Source organism: Pseudopodoces humilis, chromosome 2 (assembly GCF_049639895.1).
Source record: "Pseudopodoces humilis isolate 2021_Gansu_Grassland_sample_001 chromosome 2, ASM4963989v1, whole genome shotgun sequence".
Lineage (NCBI taxonomy): Eukaryota > Metazoa > Chordata > Aves > Passeriformes > Paridae > Pseudopodoces > Pseudopodoces humilis.
Genome location: NC_142201.1, coordinates 103,300,396 through 103,322,741, shown reverse-complemented (window position 1 = coordinate 103,322,741; position 22,346 = coordinate 103,300,396). Strand labels below are relative to the sequence as shown.

The 22,346-nt window shown below is 36.9% G+C and overlaps 1 long non-coding RNA gene across 1 annotated transcript in view; it reads left to right on the top strand.

The window, feature by feature from the left end:
- The window catches only part of LOC148184944 (uncharacterized), a 62,945-nt gene that overhangs the window by 25,091 nt on the left and 15,508 nt on the right, over positions 1 to 22,346 (top strand). The window contains exon 2 of the long non-coding RNA XR_015771955.1: positions 350 to 412. This is a non-coding gene — a long non-coding RNA (uncharacterized LOC148184944). The remainder of the gene's footprint in view (positions 1 to 349; positions 413 to 22,346) is intronic.

Genomic DNA, 22,346 nt, shown 5'->3' with positions numbered 1-22,346 from the left:
CTGAAGTTCCCTACCAAATTACCTCATTGTGTTTACGGCTTGATAAAAAGTATTACTTTTTGTTAAGTTTGCTCCTTCTCTTCTGAAATTCCTAATTGATATTAAGTATTTGTAGGTTTAAAAAAAGGCTAGAAAATAGAAAAAGAGTCCCTTTCCCAAAGCGTGCATGTTCACAGCATGTCTTCCCATGTCCCTGAGGAGGGGCATCAGCAGTGCCGGGTTTATATCTTAAAAGCATAATTACTAATTTTGTGTATGTTTCATGTTCAGAAAACACTTCACATAAAACAGATATTTCAAAATCTTTGTCTCACTGTTTTTGTTGTTTTGTTGGTTTCTTTTATTTTAGTGAAAGAAAAATTAAAATGAAAAAGGAAAATGAAGAAATTAATTATACCAGATTTCAGCGAAGGTAATACAGTGATCTTAAATACCTTTTTTCTTTTTTTTTTCTTTTTTTTTTTTTTTTTTTTGTTATACAATAAAGCTATTGGCAAGAACCTGAAGCAGTTCAAATTTAAAAACATATTTCATTAAGAAGGCCTACAAATATAATTTTAGAGATGTGTATTAAACTTTTGCTCTCATTATTTGTTGGGAATGTTGCAGTTTGTGTAGCTGTAACTGCATAAAGATGTAGCTTTATACTGTGTGTTTACATGAAGCTTAAGAATTAACTGAAAAATCAAAACATAATTTGTTCTTTGACTACACCTAGCAAATATACAAGATACATATATATGACATATATTTAATAATATACTCATATTACTAATATATTTGTAGTACATTTATCTACTTGTTACTATGTAACTATAATACAGTGACCAATTATTTTTCAAATGTGGAATATATCTTTTATTCACGAAGACAAAAAAGAGAGAAGAAAGTTGGAAAAGCAATTTTATAGCACTTATTACAATCATTCAGTAAATTGTACATGCAGTCTGCAAACTTATTTCTGATACTAGGATAACTATTCTAGTTTGAGGGCTTGTCTCTACATATTCTCTTCAGTGTCAGCAGAAAGCAGTTATAAAAATATCATTCCTTCTGAATGCTGAAGTGTTGCATAGAATGTGAAAGCAGGTTTTAAAAAGACTTTTCTAGAAAATAAATAAAGTTTTTTTAAAATGCAAGAGGGTATGAACATGCAAGATTTAATCCACTAAATTAAAAAAGAGAAGGGAAGGAAAGGATATTTCAATAATGCTCAGCTGTCATTATTGAACATCATTGAATATGAGAAATACATATTGAAGTCTGCAAGGAAATGAAGCATTGGCCTGGTGAAAAAACTTTGCTATTGATAAACATTTATTCTCTTGAAAGGTGTTTTGCCTAACTAACAAAGAATTAGGACTATGGTGAGAACTAGTGGAAGGCATTAAAATTTTATTCAGATACAGATTTCAGTTACCTGCTTAAATCAAAAGAAACCTTTATATGGCGCCTGGTTTTAAATTTATACCTTCATGTCACGGCTGTGTTTTGCAAATGCCTTTGCATTTATGTTGTTGCAAGTTATTCCAATGTGTCAGGTGTTGTGCTTAAAGGTGCAGAGTTTATCAATGCATTTGATTAGAGTATGAAAGTTATAAAACTGTCTGTGTGTCATCTTTCTGAATTACTGGATTTTGCCCCAGAGGAGCTGTTTTCAGTCTGTTGTTTAAGGTACCGTACATTCAGTGTGGGATAATTTTTATTGGATTCCTTGCTGGTCACAAGAAGGATGGATTTGTTGTAGGTGTTAACCCTGAAGTTTTGCAAAATTGCATTTCCACTTGCATTCTTATTACTAGGGAATTGCATTGATGGGAGGGTTAGTGAATAAAATACACAAATTAACTTAGCTTTGATTAGTGGCTTTGTTTGCTTTGACTGTCAAGCAGTACTTTAGTTGTGGTGTAATGTGAAGAAATAGCTACGCAGTTTTCACAATGTTGTGAACTCCACCGTGCCTTGTTGCATCTCAGACTGGTGGGGTGAATTTTATTTTGAGTTGTAGTACATGATATGAGCTCAGACACAAAGAAAACCTGTACTTTTCACTTCTATGTCCAGTTATTGATTCCAATCGAGCACACCATAGTCATATGCAAGTTGGGAGTTGAGAGTTCATCAGTAAGGCAACGAGCGCACAAAAGGACATTACTTCCTGACAAAGACAAAACAATCTCTTGCTGTTAATCTGCTAAAGGAAAAAAAGGAAATTTCTTCCATTTTCAAATAGAAGCTAGTCACAAATCTTTGGCTTGTTTGTTGCCTCCACCATTTATGCAGTTAAGCTTGGAGGAGCCTTCTTTGCAATAGATGGTAATGTCTTCACTCTTGAATACTCGTTCTCACATCGCATCCTATGTTTGTTTAAAGTCTTCTGCACTCTCTGTAAGAGGAAAACCCTGACCAGTGATGCCAATTGGCATAAACCCGTAGATCCGATCTTGTGTTGAAACGCACTGCACAAGCTCGCTTCTATGGGTCTGTGTCAGTGTGGTGATCTGGCAAAACTTCATGCAGCACCCACTGCAGCCGTGTTTGACAACAAGCCCAAATGAGTGTACAAAACCATGGACTGATTTTGGGATTCTTCTCTTGTCCATTGCCTTCCAACTTGACTAAGGGTTTTGTTCTTTTATAGGTTGCTTTAAGCATCTTTGGCTTAATATCTTATTAAAATTTAGAATGAGGAGTTAGGGAATCATAGGGTTTCCAGTGAGGGAGTGTAGGATATACAATTTCCTGGCCTTATTAAATATGCCATTCCACAGTATTACACTCAAAAAGAAAGGTAATTATATTTTATTCTTATTTTAAAGACAAAATACTCATTTCTGTCCAGATATGCTCTGGGCTTGCATCATCCCTATCAAATATGTATTTATATATATATACACACACCACACACATATATATCTTTATACATATGTAAACAGGATAGAAAAGAACTTCTACCGCTGCAGTTGAAACACCTATCTCAGAATACGCCTTATTGTCTTAAAAGTGGGGAATAACTGCAGTTGAAAGCCTCCCCCCAAGGGAAAAATGTAGGCCAGTGGCTGCTGTCACATTTCAAAGAAAGGCTGAAGAAATGAAGAAGACTTTATGGTCACCGTCGGAAGCTGTGTGCATCCGGGTTGAGGTAGTAGGTTGTATGGTTTAGAGTTACACCCTGGGAGTTAACTGTACAACCTTCTAGCTTTCCTTGGAGCACACTTGAGCCATCGAGGAATTCATCACCACTTTAATCTGATCAGGGAAAGTATGCAAAAAGGTATTGTTTCATGGCTGTACATAATGATCACTCTGAGGCTTTACTGATGTTGAAATAGTCTTGATTACTTGATTATTTCATTTAAATCCTGTTATGAACAATGCTGACACATTGCCTTGATGGACCGTGACTATGTACTGCAGACACTTAAGGAGAGAATGATGATTATTTTAATTCATTAACAGGAAAGCTTTAAAAGTTATTTTGGTTTATTAACTCAGGAAAATACCAAGTATTTAATGCTTTTTTCTTCCTTCAGGGAATAGCTTACCTTATACATTTGTTTTTTGTTGCTGGCATTATATAGGTTTCTATTTTTTTGAAAAGGAAAAGAGCATTTTCTTTTGTCCTTAAAATATTTTCCAGAGCATCTTGCATGCTGCTGCTTGGGTAGCAGTGGCAATGTCACAAGTTGATACTGATGTTCCCTGAATTTATGATATTATTCCTTTGTGCCTGAAGAATTCAGTGTTATGAGCACAGATCCAAATGACCAGCAGGCCCACCTGTGTTCCCACCTTCCTGTGACTCACTGACTCAGCCCAGCCTCACTCTGGGGTCTCAGCACCCATGACCAGCATGTCAGGCCAAATGTCAGGCCAGGGTCAGACCTGACCCAAAATGCCCCTGTCTGTTTTGGTTCTTGGTTCATCTTTGTAGCTCAGCAGGACTAGGAGAAATCACACTCCCTGTGCAGATGGTTTCCAAAATACTGGAATCTGCCTTCAGTGCCTCCACCCATGTAGGGTGCGTGCCACAGACAAAATCATCCCTCCTCAGTCCTGGTGTTTTTGGGTTTGTTTTGTTTAGTTTTGTTTTTTGTTTGGTGGTTGTTTTTTGCACCAAGGCGGGGCTGGGGAGGGGGAGGGGGGGGGAAATCCCAATCTGACTCTAGAGACAAAATTTGGCTTGTGGAGGTTTATACCCCAATTTGTATGACCCCCATTTCATTCTGGTTTGCACTCCTCCTCATCCTGTCTGGAAAAAAAATGTACATCCCATGAGCAGGTATCCTATCAAAAAGAGACAAAAAGAGTGAGTGTTTCCACTCCTAGAAACAGCTGTGAAGCAAGAGAGATAAGAGCTGTGCCTGTATATTCACCATGATTTTTTTAAGTGAGGGTTACTTCTGGAACTGACCTCAAAGATGAGGCCTCCCCAGTGAGATGGAACACACATTATTGCCAAAGTCAGAACATCTGGACCAGACAGTAATTCTCATTCCAAAATAGTTGGGAAAAAGTGATACTGTCTTTTTCCACATATTTTTCCATAAAAAGTGAAAAGGAGTATTATTTTCAAGAATAATTTATCATTAAAGACAGCAATAGTGACAATTTTGCTGGAAAGTGATTTAAGTTTGTTTATGTAAAGAAAAAGAGTGGAGCAACACGCCTGTGGTGTGGTCAGGAGCAGATCAGACTCCTATGGGAAGAGAGGGTGAAATGTGGCTGTTCTACACAGAGGTGAGGGCTCTGTTCCTGGAGCTCCCATGTTACCAGCAAACTGTTCTGTTTTCTGGGTATTTTGAGCCCTGAATTTCTGACTTTACTTTTACTGGAGGCGAACATAACAAGATGTTTGATATTTCCAATATTTAGTTATTTGTGTTTTGCATCAGCAAGGACAGTTAACAATGTTTATTTTAAGTGGATTTGAAAGTTGATTGTATTTTGGTTGTGTTTTCTTTCCATGTTTCCATATTAAAAAATCATTTGCTCACAGGTCCCTATGTTTGTCTCCTATCAGCTTAAGGTTTACCTGAGCCCTTTTCTAGATAAGGAATAACAGAAGGAGATGAAAATGGATTTAGTTTATCTTTTTAACAGCACTTATTTTCAGTGATTAATGTTTGTGATAGGAAATTGATAAAGAGGATCTGCATGACAGGAGGATCCAGACTGAATTTTAAGTCTGTCTTAAAGTTTAGGGACAGAGCAGAGATGAGGTTGAGTGAATCAGAATTGCTCCAAGCTGATGGAAAATGCTTAAGGGAGCAGTGGCTAAATGGGAGGACAGAGGGGAGACCTGCATCAACCAGTGAAGCCTAACAGGGACCACTCACAATCTGAGTAAAAACTGCAATATCGTCTGTGGGTTCAAAAAGACTCTGGCTACCAGTACATTTTCTTTTGTTATTTTAATTTTTTTTTCTTTTGTAGTTTAAGTTCACTGGAAAGAAACATTGTAATTGCTGGTTTCTGCCAACAGAGCAACAGGTGTTCAATCCTTTTATATTAATTCTTCAATTAGTTGCAAAATAAGGGGAATTGTTTATACTAAGCTGAACTGAATAGAAATGACTGATGCAGAAAATGTGGGAATGTTTCATCTGTCCTTCAAAGGCATGATAAATTTGTAATTCTATTAGGCCTAGTTGCAGGTTGCTATGCAAATTTTTATTGCAGCATCACCAGATTTAATGAATATACATTTTCTCTATTTCTTTCTCTGTTCTTTAATTTAGGTTTTTTACCCTGTAATGTGCAATACATTGTTTTGGCAAGAGTTATCAAGTTACAAGCAAAAATGAATGAGACTGTGAGGTAATTTTGAAGTGGATTAAGGTAGAGAATGAAAAACAAAAGGGAAAAAAAGCTCTATTAGGAACAGCTGGATAGAGTTAGGTCTTCTGTGATTTCATTTTAAAGTCATAAAACATATTGTCTGTTTTAAGTGAAGTCTGACATATTTTACCTTTGCAGTGCAGTTGGAATAAAAGTGTGCCTTGTAGAGTCAGCATTGCACTGATGTGATGCTTCTGTAGGAAAAAAATGCACTTTGGACGTGGATAAACTGGGATGGGTTCAAACCTAGGGCCCATCTGAGTGTTTGTTCCTGTAAGTAAGACAGAACATTGTCATTCTTGTGCCTTTACTTTGCTTCTTGCACTTGGAAAAAATCTCCATTAAGATATTCAGGGAAAATCTGGAGATCCAATGGATCTGCAACTCCCAGTTGTTCCTTCGGTAGACATGTCCCCAGTGTTTCACAAAGAAAAGCTCCAGAGGCCCTGACCCACCCAGCACCCTTTGGCTCACCACAATTTCCTTGGTAAAAGTTAAGTGTGATCCATGGTGAGCCCTGATTCCCAACAAAGGAATTACAGCATGGCAAAAACCCACTGCAATGCCAGGTCCTACCTGTCTTAAGAGCTAAGTCACTTCAGAGAGCTGGAGAGAATTTGTATTTTCTTCTGCAACCACAGTGTCTTTGTCCAGAGGCACATCCAAAGAAAACAGAGTTAGAGGGACATTTCTGATTTAACAACCATTATTTGGAATCACTGACAGAACTTGGGTGTTTAGGGCTCAGCCATTTTGAGACCTTCCCCTGTACCAAAGCTGCTGTTAATCCAGTTCATCAGAAAAGGTAAAGTAAGTTATCACTAGTTTTGTGCTGCTGAAATAGCACAGAGTAGTCAAAAATATATGAGCAAATTTCTGGTTTTGTTATTCTACTCAGCAAAAGAAAATGCTGAGTTTCACTTGGTCTCATCCTTTGTTTAACTTCCTTGTCTTCAAAACATTTGAAGTTCTTTAGAGATTTTTAGGTAAATAATGTGTTAAAATATTTAAAAGCAAACCCAGAAAAGGTTTTCCTCACAAATCTATCGCTTAAACATGACAAACAGCCTTTAGTGATCTCCAAAACTTGTTTATTGAAACTCTTCAGCAAGAGACCTGGGATAAGGTTGCTTAGCTGATAATGCTGGAATAGAAGTGCACTCAAAATTTTTCAAAGTTTTTCACATCTTTTAGATGTGGTTTCATATGACATTCATTTATCTCTTCAGAGCTGCTTCTAATATTTTTAACAAAACAAACATTAAATATATATGATGGGCTCTGTTTAAATATGGGTATTGTTTTTATAGCACAGTTAAATACAAGTTTGAAAAGCTAATGCTTTTGTATTACACAGTACAGAAGAATGAAATGGTTTCAGCTTTGTCCTTCACATAGTAAAAATATTTACATCAAAGTGATCCTTTCAGTAGAGTTTAATTTTGCATAATCCTTCTGGATATTTCAGTCATAATCCATTGTAAAATGTATCATGTATATGAAAATTTCAGGCTAATTTTGTTTGAGATGTTTTCTACTTCACCTTTTCTTTCATGCCACTTCTAGAAACAGTCAGGGCAAGCTTCACAATGATGAAGTCTTTTCAAGAATGCTTGCAAAATCTGAGTAAAAACTCAAAGATCAGGCCTCTTTTTTTTTGCTTGTTTTCTAGAGCGACATCCTCATGTTCAGGAATTCCTGTCTCCTTATCCCTTCTTTTACAAATATGTTTGGCACAGCACGAGGCTTGATCTTAGAGCAAAACAGGCATGGATCCCTTTGCTCTGTATGGACTTCACTGTACCTCCTTTTGAATGATCTCTCCCATAAACACCTGTACTTGGAGGTTTTCTGGATAGGGTAGTTGTCTGGTTTGAGTGAGACTGGCACCGATATGCACCAACCATTGCTCCAAGAGCCTCACTGAAAGGACACAAATACAGAACAACAGACTAATCATTTTTCTAAGAGTCCTAACAGCCTTGTCTACTGCTTTGCTTTCATGGTTGGGGAAAAAGGCAGTGGCGCACACTTTTCTTGCATGAGGTTAACATGTATATATTATGCTTGCATTGCCTTTATCTGAATGTTATGAGTCACCTCAGCTAAACTTTATGTCCATGGTTGAGAGTGATTTATCTGAGTTAATCTGTGGTTTATCTGGGAAATGCAATTCCCTTCCGTTTATTTTTGGTCTCCACACATATTTCCACTGGTAGTTTTTTGATTCTTCAGTTACTGACACCGTGATGATCCTGGCAATGCATGTAGAACATTGCAGATACACTAGCAACAGGAATGGATTGGGAATGCCCTGATGGCTGGAGAGAAGAATGGGATTTCTGTCATGTTTATAAGGTTAGCAGAAACCAAAGTTTACTCAAAACATATTTTCCATGAGTCCTTTGTGTCACAGCTCTTCAGCTTGGGAAGGAGAATAAAGCTATTTATTACTATCACCTTTGTAGGTCTGCCTTGAGACCATGGGGTTGAATTTGCTCAAACTCTATGTGACTCATTTTTCAAAGTCCCTGGACAATAAAAGCAAGGCTCACTTTTCCCTTACAAAAACTCAGCCTTGTGGTTACTGCAATATCAAAGCAGATTTGAATGTCTGAGAAAAGATGACTGTCAGTCACATGTATCTTTATGTGTATTTGCTGTTGGGGATTTTTGCTTGGCACTACACTGAAATGAACAAAAGAACACAGTCACAAAATTCTGCATTTCAGCCACTTCAGTTAGTTTGCTGAGACAAATTTGTTCATTTCCCATGTTAGGAAGAAACTATCAGATGGGATCTTGACCATGACAAATTCACTGTTGCTTGAAAGGTCTTTGCTTTAGACTATGGATAGCAGCTGGAGCATGCTAAATCCATGTAAATGGCTGGTTCCTTGGAAAGTTACCCAAGAAATTTGTTCTGTCTGGACCAGGAAGTAGATTACATGGTAGCCTGTGATCAGGAGAGATGGAGACATGGCTTGAAAGTGCCTCTGGTATTCAAGTGTCCTGGGCTGAGGATCATTGGCTGCTATCCTATATCACAACTTGTCCAGCAAATCTCACACTTTCAGAGAGTATTTCCATCTCCACCTTTTCAAAAAGTCTGAGTGAACTTAGTTTGTACAAGTGAAGGGGATTTATTGCATAAGTTCCTTGAACCCATAGGTTTGCCTGTGTCAGCTGAGCCTTTTAAAGAATTTTTTGGGGTAGAATTTTTAGTAAAGTAGGATTGATTCTATGTTGATCTAAGCTGTTTGAGAGCTGCTGCTGAGGCTGACAGCCCTGTGGGAGGACATCTTTCTGAGCTGTGGGACAGGGAACAGTGGACCAGTGTAATTGTTCAGCTGTTCAGCTCTATGCTAAGTTCTTTTGTCCAAATGCTAACTTTTGATCTTCAGGCTACTTCTTTACAACAGTATGTATTTTTCCATATTCACTTCTAATTTCTTCAGCTCTACTGCCCAAATATATATTTCCATGTTGTATATTGTAAAGAACTAAACTCAGACCATCTAAATCATGTATTGCACTTGTGTCTCATCACTGCCTGGATATGAAGGCAGTGTCTGAAAATTCCCAGCTTCTGCTGTTTATGGCCCACACACACTTAGAGATGAGACTGAAGGCTCAAGTCCATCTGAGGTACCACAGCTGGAAGTTTGGCCTACAGCCCTAGGGAGGTTTCTGCTTGAGAAAGTATTTTTGTCTTTAGACAGCATTTACTCAGGATGTGACTTGTGAAGTACGTGACTCCTGTGGTGATAAAGGCATTTTTGTGAGTGATTATTATTAAAGATTGCAAAGTTTATTGCTCCTCTAAAATGTTTATCTTCTGATGCAGGAAGATTTTAGAGGTATTTTCATCATTTTTTTTGGTTTTGAATTATAGCTGTAACAGAATGGACAAAAAGTAAATTTTAGTGATGAGTCTAAGAACCTAACTCATACTTAGTGTAACATTTTGAAGCAATCCTGCTTTTTTTCCCAAAATATACTGGGCATTTAGGAGCCAGCATCCTATTGATTTACAATATCTGGGCAAGTTTTAAAAGAGAAAGCTCGGGTGCAAAGGCATTTATACAGCTTTTTGACCCAATGACAGGATGTTAAATATATAAAGTGGTTGGAGCTGCCTCTAGGTTGTGCTTCTCTATGTGACACACTCAAATATGGAGTGCCAATACTTTCTTAGCCACTTTTATGAGATAATAGCACCTTAATTTCTCTCCTCTGGCTGTTGTAAAGAAAGGTAATATAAACAATGAAGCCAGAGAAAACAGGCACAGCTTGCACACCTGATACTATTATTGATGCTGCTGCCAGCCATGCAGGTGCTCCAGGGGGACATTTTCTCCCCTTGCCCTGAACTGTGGGAGGAGTTGTCTGCCCTGGGAGACAGTGCTGTCCCTAACCTCCTGTTTTTAGGGCAATGCTGGCAGGGAATGCTGCCAGCACTCCTGGCTCCATCCTGTCCATCGGCACCGTCCTACCAGGGGCACCAGGGAGGCCTCATGCACTGCTGAGCAGGGGTGGCTCTCACTGGAAGGGGCTGCAGTCACCACCCCACCAAGGACGTGCTGTGTCATGCCCAAAAGGAAGGAACTGAGTGTAGCATTGAGTCAGTTTGGGGTTTTCTTGGCTAAAAAAGTCCAAGTGTTGGTCTTTGGAAGTAAACACTCAGTCTGCCTAATGAATGTACTATTTATTAGCTGTGTGTGAGCTGCTGGAAATACCAAAGCGGATAAGGGCTGTGATTCAAGGCCACGGAGCTGGGCCCACACAGCTCCCTAAGCCAGCAGCCAAGGACGTGGGAATCCTCACCAAGGGGCGACCCTGGCAGTCCGGAGCGAGCTGTGCTCATCTCCAGGCAAGAGGTTTGTGTTGAGGACCCTTCTCATATGTGAGGAGTGGCTGTTGTTTGTTATTGTGTAATTTGATTTGACTCTAATTTAATGACAGTTCTTAGCAGGCAACGTGATTTGCAAGGCTGATTTCAATCTTTTATTGATTGGGCCTTTAATTTACTTGGACTTGCACTCAGAAGCTTCATCGGGGATTTAATGAAAGTCAGCAAAACCACTTGGTAAGGAATTTTTTGATGGAATTTGAACTCAAATGCTTCAATAACAAGTCATTCAGGTGCAGTGTGTAAATATTTTAAGAAATAAAATTCTTAGTTAAACTTCACTTTTTAAATAACAGGTTGGAAAATCCATTAATTAAAACCCACCTTTCTTGTGGATTCCCCCCCCCCCAAATTCTCACATTCAATATCTATTCAGAGGTAAATTAAAGATTTCCTTTTTAGATTTTTGCATAATGGGCTTTTAAAGGGGACATCTTGGAGATTGCAAAACTTTCACTGAAAATAAGTAACTTATAACTTCTGGAAACATATTATTTTATTCATTAGTAAGAAATTTACCAAATGCAGAATAAATTCTGTAAAACCAGCTGCAACAATCTCCTACTTATTTTCATGCTGCAGGTATTTTTCAAAGCAAAGACTGAAAAGCATAAAAAATAGATTCTATTATTTTGAAATGTATGTCTCTATTTTAATACATTTCCCTATTCTATAAAGACAAGCTTTCTTTTTAATATTTATAAATTAATATTCCTAAATTTTAGAAATGAATGTTCCAAACAGAGAGGAGCTAGGGAGAGGTTAATTCATGACAATTTTTGTTACCTTTTCCGAAACCAAACCTTTGCACTTGAACTAATGAATGAAAAAAGGAGCAAGAGACACAGAGTGTATCTGTATGGTAGGAAGGAAGTAATAGGGAGGATGAATTATTATGTGGTAAGAAGTGTAATAGGATTTAAGGGAAGGAAATTGAAGCTGCACATGGAATGAGAGGCTACAAGGAATGGAATTGCAGTCACTGCTCATTGGCACTTAGAGGGGCTCTGGGCATGTAGGCACAGGAGTTCAGGAAGGTGAAAGAAAAAAAGGAACTTGAAAGATATGAAAGGAAAATGAGGAAAGGACATGAGGATGTTGTAGCTTCACATTGTTGTGCTTCATTCACATTGGTGCATCTTGGTAACTGTGAAATATTAAAAGAAAGAAAGATTTAGAGGCAAAGCTTCATGTTTGTAAATAAACAGACTATTCCCTTATTCCTTAACTCCTAATTCCACTTATTCACTCCTGGGAATAAGTTTTTGTATTTCCTGGTCAACTTCTATTTCTTTTATAACCAGAAAACCCCATCATAAATTTGGAGGGAAGTACCTATGAAAATCTGAGGGTAGTACACATTTCAGACATATTGAAACCATCTCAAAATTATCCCCCACTACTGAGAATGAGGAACTCAAAAATATAAATATAAAGAGAAACTGAAAATCCAGAGTGAAGGCACACAGCCATAAGTCTGACTAATACTGACACAGGCAATATATTAATGATGCTGATTAGTTCAGTTTAGTCTAAGACAACAAATACTAAATGTGATTATATTATGGCCATATTATATCTGCACAATGTCATCATAAGGGAGAATTAACTCATGTGTGTGCCCTTCCCTTGGCGTCTGCTCAGTTTATTTGCGTAAATGAGAAATAATATAAAATTCCCAAAAGCCTGAACCAAAAAGAATAAGATAACACCAGGTTTTATATGAACTGTAATTAATTTGTAGCCTGTTACCACAAAACTTAATTTAAGGAAATTCCTAGTTAGAATCAAGAAAGTTAAACATTTGTGTGAATAAGAACAGTATGTGCAGTGGCGCTAGAAGTAGCAATATTTCTGATTCAAACCATGCACTGAAAAGTTGTTGAGGTTCCAGAACTTCTTTCCCTTTAAAATTATGAGAGAATGGAGTTTATTGACTGCTGATCACTTCCAGACACAGAACGGTGGTCTATTGGTCCTCTTCAGAGTGTAATAGCAGTTCCACATGACACAAATTAATGGAATATCTCATTAATTCCCTAAACATCACTAAACTGGTCAAGTCATTATAAGTTTCCATCTCCTTGAAGTAAATTTAGCTGCTTCCAATTTTTCAGTTCTGTGAAAACATCTGAAGACTATGGAATCTGTTAAAACAGCAGGGTCTGCATTGGGAGACACCATGATCTTCATCTGAGCTATTTCCATGAAGGAGATCAGCTTATTCAGCATCCAAAAAGAGCTTGAAGATTTACATTCAAGCTTGTTTTGAGGAGAATTTGTGCCTCTCTATTATATACATGAACACTAATTTCTCTATCCAATAAAAGGAGGAAATGTGAATATTTATGGTATGAGATAAAAATAATATTATTAGGTATTTTCAAATTTGAGTTTGTGTTACAAGGTTAAGGTTTATTGTTAAGTCAAATGGCTAACCAGTAAAACAGGCTTTTGCTATGGTTATGAAATGGTGATTTGTTCTTTGCCTTAATCTTCATGTAAGGTATCATCAAAGCTTTTGCTTTAAACAAAAAGTAGCATCACTTCACAAAGTGAAGTGAATTGTATTCATAAGCACTTTAGTGAGGGGAAGCAAAGACAATGTTGTCTTCTAGAAGACAATCCTGATTTACCAGATAGTAATTTCTCATTGGAGAGAATTACAGTAATTTTTCAATGATTTTAACATTGCATTAGAGGATTCTAATGACTTGTCTGATCAGTTGTTTCTCTTCTCTCCATTTGATAGAACTACAATATATCAGTCAGGACTCAATTTACTGCTGCTTTCTGTCAGTGCAATTTATATACTGCATCTCCAATGCAGCTTCCCATAGGGGATGCTACATTTTTAAGACCTGATAGTAAATTTCTCCCTGAGTGAAGTCTTGAGTGAAGATTTATTTCAGAACTAGTGATCATGAAAGCAGGATCCCTACATAAAGAGAAGTGTTTACTAATGTAAGTCTATAGTTCAATTAACATATATTAAATTAGGAAACAATGAGAAAGTAAAATTCTCAAAATGTGTTAAGTACATTGCTTTCATTTATATAATTTTTTGCTCACAGGTTTTCTCTTTGAATGTGAGTTGATCCTCAATAATACCTTAAAATACCTTAAGAACCAGAAAACCTCACTACAAGAAGAAATGGATAAAATCCTTGCTGATGTTAAAATATTCAAATAAAATCAGTCCCAGTCACTTTTATCAGTAGAGTCCATAGCACAGTTTTGGAAATACTGAAAATGTAACTTTCTTTGTTAAGTGCAATAACATTTGAAAATACTTGTTCTAAAAATTTCTGTATGGCTGCAGAGCTACAGATGACTTCAAAAGCTTTAGAGATGCTTTAAACTTTAAATCTGTGTATTGAAGCAAATGTGTATAAATATATTTGACAAATACTTATGAGTGTTCATTCATGAGAGCATGCACCACACTGAGTTAGAACTTAATATGTGCAATGTAAGGGAGCAAGAACATTTCCTAACATAGATGATGTGGGGGATTTTGTTTGGTTTTTTGATTGTTTTGGGTTTTTTGTTGTTGTTGTTGTTTTGTTTGTTGGGGTTTTTTTGTTTGGTTTGGGGCTTTTGTTTATCTTTCAGAACCTTGATCTTGAAGATTTGTAAAAGAATCTAAAGTTTTTTTAAAAAAATGGTGGGAAGTGATGTAACCAAGAGGTTACAAGGATGCAAATTCATGTAATTTATACTAAATTTTAGAATCTTCATGTTTCTTATGCATTTACAGCTATTTAATAAAAAAACACTGTGTTTGTTCCAGGATGAAATTTTCATGAATATAGTTTCACCAGTTCATTACTTTGTTCACATAAAAGTTTCTTCATTTATTCTTAAATAAGAACAAGGTAAATGATGAAAGATTGAGGGAACAGAGTGAATTCTTGTCCTTTCTTTAGCTCCAAGAGCTGTTCTATAAAACTGAAGGCAGGAGTTCCCTCAGATATCAAGAAACAGTTGCATGCAGACAGAAATTATTTCTGTGTTTTATGGAAATAGTTAAGTGAAGACTAAATAAAGAGCATTACTAAGGAAAAAATTGAAGTATAGAAAGTGTACAAATGAAGTCTTAACAATGTCAAGTTCTTTCAGGGACAAAATAATTGTTCAATTTAGACCTTGTTGCTATCAGTAGAAATACTCAAAGGAAAAAGAGAAATGAATCATTAATGATCATCTATTAGACAATTATCCCATGATACTCAACTCAGTAGTCCTAAAAGTCCTTGTACTTACGTGTCTTAGCATCTTCAGAATAACATAGTCCAAAAAGTGTAAATATTAGTGTTCATTTGAAACTGCACAAAACCAAAGTAAATGAACAGAAAAACATGAAGGAAAAGGGAATAAGTATAAAATGGAAAGCATAATGTAAATCATCTTTATAATTGTTCACCAGATAATATTTGCCAGCTAGTTGTCTGAACTGTTGCTTTTCTGCTAATCTATATGTTTTGTGGGATACAATCTATTATCTAAAGGTAAGCCAACTTTACATACAGCAGTTCAATGGTATCAATAATTAAAAATATTACTAGCATCAGTATATGGAAAAAAGTAAATCTATTTACTGCCATGGCTACAAGCCACAGGATTTTGAGAAATTCAACATATTCACAATTTTCAGTAGAATAAATATGATGCACCTTTAAGTGATAAACATCCACAAATAAGTCATTGCAATTACATTAATCAAGTGTTAGGGAATGGTTAGAAACACAGGCTAATACACAGTCTTTCACAAGTCCCTCCTCTTCCATGATAACATCATTGAAGTCTTTAAGGGCATTTGAATTCAGGAAAGCATTCAGATTTGCTTTGAAAGCAAAGGTCCTTGTGTCTTTCTCCATTCATATACCTCTATTTAATTATTTTCCACAGACAGCTTCTAACAAACAGGATGTACCTAGGTGTGTGGCATCCTTTGTGACATGATACCCATGGTGAAAAGCTGGAGCTCAGAAAAATTTAATAGTTTGTCCAAGTTCATGCTAGATGTCATTGTCAGCATTGGGATCAAGGGATGAGCATTCTGGTTTGCCAAAATGATGGCTGGTCCAAAATATATATTTATGAAAGTGCTTTCTGGGCAGTACATTAAAGACTTAGTGCCTGTGTTCTGAGTTTCTCACGGTTTGAAGGATGTGGAACACGTTGGAATGTGTTTTCTCTATCAGTGTGATGTTTTCACATTGTGTTTTATAATGTAGTAATTACACAGCTTGCCCCACAATTCTTCTTGAAATTAATGCATCTCTTGTATTTAATAATAACACACATTTAATAAGACTATTTCATTGTCATAAATATTAAAAGCTACATAATATATGCACATATAAAGACTGCAGTAATGAAGGTGTTTAAAATAAACAACACCAACTGAAATTCAAGTGCTGAAGCTCAGTGGATCCTGAAAGTAAAAGTAGCTGTACAAATAAAACTAAAATTGTCTTTGTTGATCTTCATTGTCTGAGAGGAATATGGCATAAGAACAAGGAGAGTGAACAGTGATGGCAAGTTCAAACTTTTTTCTTTAAATAATCTGCAGCATTGACTTTCCATTAAAGAAGCTGAAGAAACACCCTTGCCAACAGCATTTAACTTCACCTGGTCTGTATCGTGTGTGCCCAGGCCCTTTTTCTATGTAAAGGACCACTAGACCTGCCAGACATGGCCCTAAGAGCTCCAAGTCCACCTAGGGAAGAACTCTGCTGTGGAGGGAAGCAAGAAAATGGCCATTAGGTGCCGTTTTCTAGGCAAACCCTGAGGCTGCAGGAACTCTGAGTGTGCTGGACAAACTCCAGCCATCACTGGTGGAGCTCATGGGCAGCTGAGTGTTCCCTGCTCAGACCTAGGTGGACTCAATGAGACAACTGAATTATGTGAGGAGATGCAGAGGAGCCCAGGATAAAGGAGCCTCAGAACTGGATTATATCCATTTTACTACAAGGTGTGAACAGTATGTTCTGCACCTTAGGAATGAGAAGTTTAAAGTATTTATGTGAGCATTGTTCTCTTAACTCTTTAAAGGATGTGGTAAAAAGCCCTACGTAATCTCAAATTGCAATATTCAGATACGAATTTTAAGGATCCCACAGCTGTGGGTAATGTTTGACACTTAAATGGGAAAGGGTTCAGCTGTAAAATTCTCAGTTCAAGACTATAAAAGCAGAAAATCAGATAGGTTAGGATCAATAAGTGTCTAGGAGTGTGGATTCTTATTCTGATTTGAGTGACTTTGATTGTTACATTTGGATGCTAACGTAATTAAAAGGTCTCAATCTCTCTGGTCTGTACTTCTCCCTCCTTTCATTAAAGAAATGTACTTTTTGGAATAATGTGATAAAATATATAAACATTTCTTATTTATATGTGGCCAAATTTTAGTTTCGCTATTGTCAAATCAAAGAGTAAAAACTCTTCAGTACTGAAGAACTGAATAGCCCTATGACAAGTTTTCAGAAAACTTACAGATTAATCTAGTGAAGTATATTTCTGCACAATAGGAAGAAATAGAGATTGGGAAATAGAGAGGCTCTGTTTAGAGTAAGATGCTGAAATACTAGTATCATAGCTACCAGGTCTTTTTTTTTTTAAAATATATTAATTCCTCACTATTCTATTAGCTTTTTTTATTTGTGCCTTTTCTTTGTTAAACCAATTATTAGAAAAGACGGGAAAAATGAATCAGCCAACATAATATTTGGACTTCAAAAATTTTCCCCACAGGAGCAGCTGTTAAGGAAGCTAATCAGTCACTGGGGGAGAGGAAAATCCTCATCATGGGGTGAAAATGGCTGGATGACAGTCTAGAGTAAAAATGTATAGTCGTCCTCCTCTGTGACTGAAAGATTAGAGTGGGCTGCTCCACTTCTTCATGTTATGATGTTTGTTATTTAATACATGGAAATTAATAAGTTAGGCAATGAGATGGCAGCACCTGCAAACGTCACAATTAACTGGGTTACTCAAACCCAAAACACACTATGTGGGGAACTTCAAAAGGGAACCCTGAGATCTACAGCAGTGGATGACACGATGTCAAACAAAATTCAACAGTATGAAAGCTAGCAGGCATCGAAAGAAGTAATTAGAGCTATTTATGACCTCTCTTGGGTTCTAAATTAATTTAGAAATAACAGAAAAAGAGATCAAGTCATTATGGACAACTCAATAAAACCTGCGATCTCTGTTAAAGTTTCATCAGCATTTACCCTCCCCTTATAAATTCTCCAAATAAAAGGATCCCTTCACCACCAAACAAGAATCAATGGCAACATGATCCTGTCTGTGTAATAAACTACATCCAGTACAGCTGACAACATATAATGCAGCATCATGTCTTATTATGACTGCTGTGATAGAGAAGAAATAAGCAACAAGAGGAAGAAAACAACCTATTTCTTAATAAATATGTTGTGCCTCTTTCTAAAGTAGAATGAGTGAAAATTTGGCAAAAGTGAGGGGACACAAATTTTACTATATAGAAATAACACATTTTTTTCATTAGATAAGTAACTGAATGCTAGCCAATGCAAGAAGGTTCCAAACTTGTAGGTGCTTACATTTGAGAAGTCAATTTAGATATGTAAAGTCAAACTGATATAAAAGTGCTTCTAATACCAACCATTACAGAGTGTTGAGCATCCCATAGAAACTCTTCTTTCTTAGAAATCCAGAGAAGGGAGGTGTCAGTGAAGGTCTTAATTGAGCCCTTCTCTCTTCCTATTCCCTCTATGGGGCAAGATTTACCCTGCCTGCTACTGTTGAAAAAGCTGAGGGATTTCTCTGGACAGTCCTTGCTCCTTGTTTACATTTTAGTTATTATTTAGCACAGCTAAGGTTTACAGAGTTATCCCTGTAATTAGCCCGACTGCATCCTCTGCATCTGCTGGTGTCTCTCTCCAGTCCAAAGGTAAGGTTAATAGTAAATCTCATATGCTATAAAAAATTAACTACACAGTTGTAAAAGAAGCATGCCAGTGTTACCATGGACAGTCACACACTCACCGTAGGCATCTTTACACAGTGTACCTCCAAGCACAGCACATGGGAGGAGAGGAAAGAAAAAGTAAAATGAGTAGCCTCCTTTTTTTTAGTATTATGTACAGAGCTGATTAAAATAGATTTCAAGGAGAAAAGTTTGTCGTGCAGCTGCTCAAACAACTGTGCTTTTAAAAATATTTAGAAAACAGAGGATTTGCAGGAATCCATTCAAAGGTGCTCATTAAGGTGGCCATGATTCATTCCACTGATGGAACTTCTGGTGCCAAAGATTGCACAGGGGCAGAGGCAGGAGGTCAGATGCTGCCCATGGAAGTGGTTGAGTCACCGTTCCTGGAGGTATTTACACTAATGTGGAGATGTGGCACTGGGGGAAACAGCTTAGCAGTGGACTTGGCAGTGCTGGATTAACAGTTGGACCTGATAATCTTAAAGTTGTTTTACAACCTAAATGATTCTCTGATGCTATGATTCTATCGTCCTTTACTAAATTGGTTTGAACTTTGTATGAGTTGAGCATGCTGGCATATATCTACTGTTCAGCATAAAGAAAAGGTACAGATTTTACCTATGGTCACAATGCTGTCTAACATTTTTCCAGATCGTTCCATATCACAATTGCAGCAAAGAATCTCAGAAAAACCCCAAAACCAAAGAAATTAATTTAAGTCTTTTAATAGTTACCCTTAACTACAAGGCAAATTCATGTATCACTCTATTCTTTGTCTTCTTACTGGTAGTTTTGTCCTATGTTCTTTTATATACTTGAAAATTCCTCTAAATTACTAAATACTTTTCAATATCAAAATGTTTCATCATTCTTTTTTCATAGTCCCCTTAATCTGTAATTACTTCCTGTTCTCTTCAACAGTTTACAGTATTTTCATATTGTCATAAAAACCTCAATTCTCTGGAAGGGCAGGTTCCAGAATTCTCGCTGTGATGTTGCTGTTGTGATCTTCTTTTCAGTCCCTCTCAAGGCAGGTGAAACCTTGAACTGCTGCCATGCTCTGAGGTGCCTGCTTTCTATTGATTCTCACCACTGACATCACTTTTTGACTTCCTTATTTTCATATGAAAGCCCAGAAAAACTAAAGCTAAAAGTGATCCATGTTGCTTTCTAAGCCAGTGAAGGATTAGTCCCTGCTCATGTTTGGTGTAAGCTAGTTTTGTACATTAGCCATTATCTTGAAGGAGTGTTTCATTGTGAAAAAGAATTCGTTCTTGCACAAATGGAAATTTTTATTTCTGTTCTTACTCTATTCTCAGTTCTACATAGGACTCTTTAGGGAAAAACTCTGCACTTTTTCTGTGGAGGTATTTCCCGAAAAATACTTGTAGGCTGCTGTGCAAGTGCTTAAAATATTTACTTTCTTGACAGTACTTCTCCAGACTATGTTGGCCTAATCAAAATTTTTCTTTTTTTTCTTTTTTTTTCTGAAATCCCTTCACATTATCAAAGTGTTTCTGGTAACAGGATCACAAGAATGGGAGGAGCTAATAAAAATTCATTTGACTGGTACATCTCATTTTAGGCTAATTTTGGCTGTACCCCAGTTGCAATGGTAAATGAAAAAATATTCTCCTACGCTTTGTTTACATACAGGTTACATCAGTGGAGAAAATTCATATAGGAAAAATGTGCAGTGCAAGCTTGTGGTTCAATGCCAGTTTGGGAAAATTCTGACCATAGTCCTGAAGCAGAGGAGTCAGAGGACCTTAATGAATTACATGACTGGGTTTATACGGAAAAACCCTTTACTTGAGATCCCTTTGTTTGAGATCCCTTCGCTGTATTTATTTTGAAGTGAAATGTGCTCTGTGAAAGAAACATAATAGTTCCATCAACTTTATTTATAGTATACCCTTTGGATAGTAAGCTGAAGTGTTACATAGATTCTGTGGATTTCACTCCCACACCAACTCTGAAATTCTTACAAATCAAAAGAAAATTTCCATATTCATTTTAGACAATGAGTCAAATAAATTTTGTCTCTTAAGAGCAGAATACAACCTGGAGGAACTTAAGAGTGAGAGGAGTCATGGGTTCACAATCATCAGCACCAATAATCATAACAAGAGTCCAAATGAATGAAAGGGGAGTGTCATTTGATACTGTTTCATTTGGGTGTCTTTGTCTGAACAGACAGGTGTCTGCTTAAGGAAAGCAGAAACCTCTCTTGAAATGGAAAATAAAAAAGAATTGTAAACCACCTCCTCTTCATTACAGATTATTATAATCTTGAAATCAAGGTGCTTCCAGGCAAAGATATAGGAACAGGAATAACAATTCTTTAGTTAGGACTTTTAAAAAAAAATGCTTAAATTAAAAAAATGTACAAAAATGCTAAGAAAAAAACCAACAACCTGACGGCCTGTTGGTCAGGATGTTGGTAGCAGTCCAATTAAATGGTGGCTGCAGTCCTCCTGGAGTGACAGATGTGGTTCTGTTGAAGCAGTGATCCTGTAGAAAGGTGAAGCTTTCCTCTGAAGGTCCAGGGGTGGTGTAGATGGGTCTGGTCTCTCCTCTGGGAATCCAGTGGAGGAAGGCTGCCTGTGGTGTTCTGAGTCTCAGATTATATCCAGGTAGGAATGCTTGGCTCCTCCCCTGGGTGGAGCATCTCACAGTGGGATGATGTAATTTTATCAGTCCTGCAGTGAGACTCAATGGCCCATTAACAGAAGAGATCCCCCTGGAGGGAGGATGGGTTGTAGAAGAGATAAAGAACACTGCCACACCTGGTTTTAACAGATGGTAATAGAATATATACTTTTGGTTACATCTTGCATTGCAACCCAAGACATTGAGCTGGGTTTTTTCCTTTAAATATATGTTAGTTTCAAAGGAATGCAAGATAATTTCTTTTTCCAAAAATTATAAAAAAGTATTAATAAATTAGATTAACAATGAACAGAATATTTTTGGTGTATCTTTACCCAAAAAAATCTGGGAATACAAGAGCATAAGTCCTAAGACAGTTTGAGAAGCTGTTTTCCCTGTGAATAAAGGGAAACTGTGTGCTGATGTTGCGTAATGTACTGCACATTTATTGAGGTGTGGATGCCTGGTGTTTAAAATTAAAGCTGCTGCTATAAGTTCACTAGCTAAAGTAGTGACAGGAGTGAAGAAGAAAACTTTAAACAACTGAAATCTGTAAGAATTCATGGAGAGGTAGAAATTATACATCTGTCCTTGTATTGTTTGGCTCATGCTTTCTGATGCTCCTCACTGAATAATGAAAATGCCTGTTGAGTTATTTACTGAATTCTAAGAATGAAGCAAGTATAAAGGCAGGCTGAAAAAATACTGTGCTTCAACTTGCTTTTAAAGAACTCTGATATCAGCAAGACTTTAGAGGGCCACTTTTCTGTGGAAAAATATCACGTGGCACTCTCTTGCAGGTGGATTTAGGAAAGCAGCCTGCCACTTCTGCATTGCATTGAACCACTTCATAAATCTGGGGACTTAGACATTTGGCTAGATTACAAGTTTTTGTTTTCAGCCCAGGAAGTCTGCAGTTACCTAACTAAAATCCACAGAAAATTTTGGTAATTAATT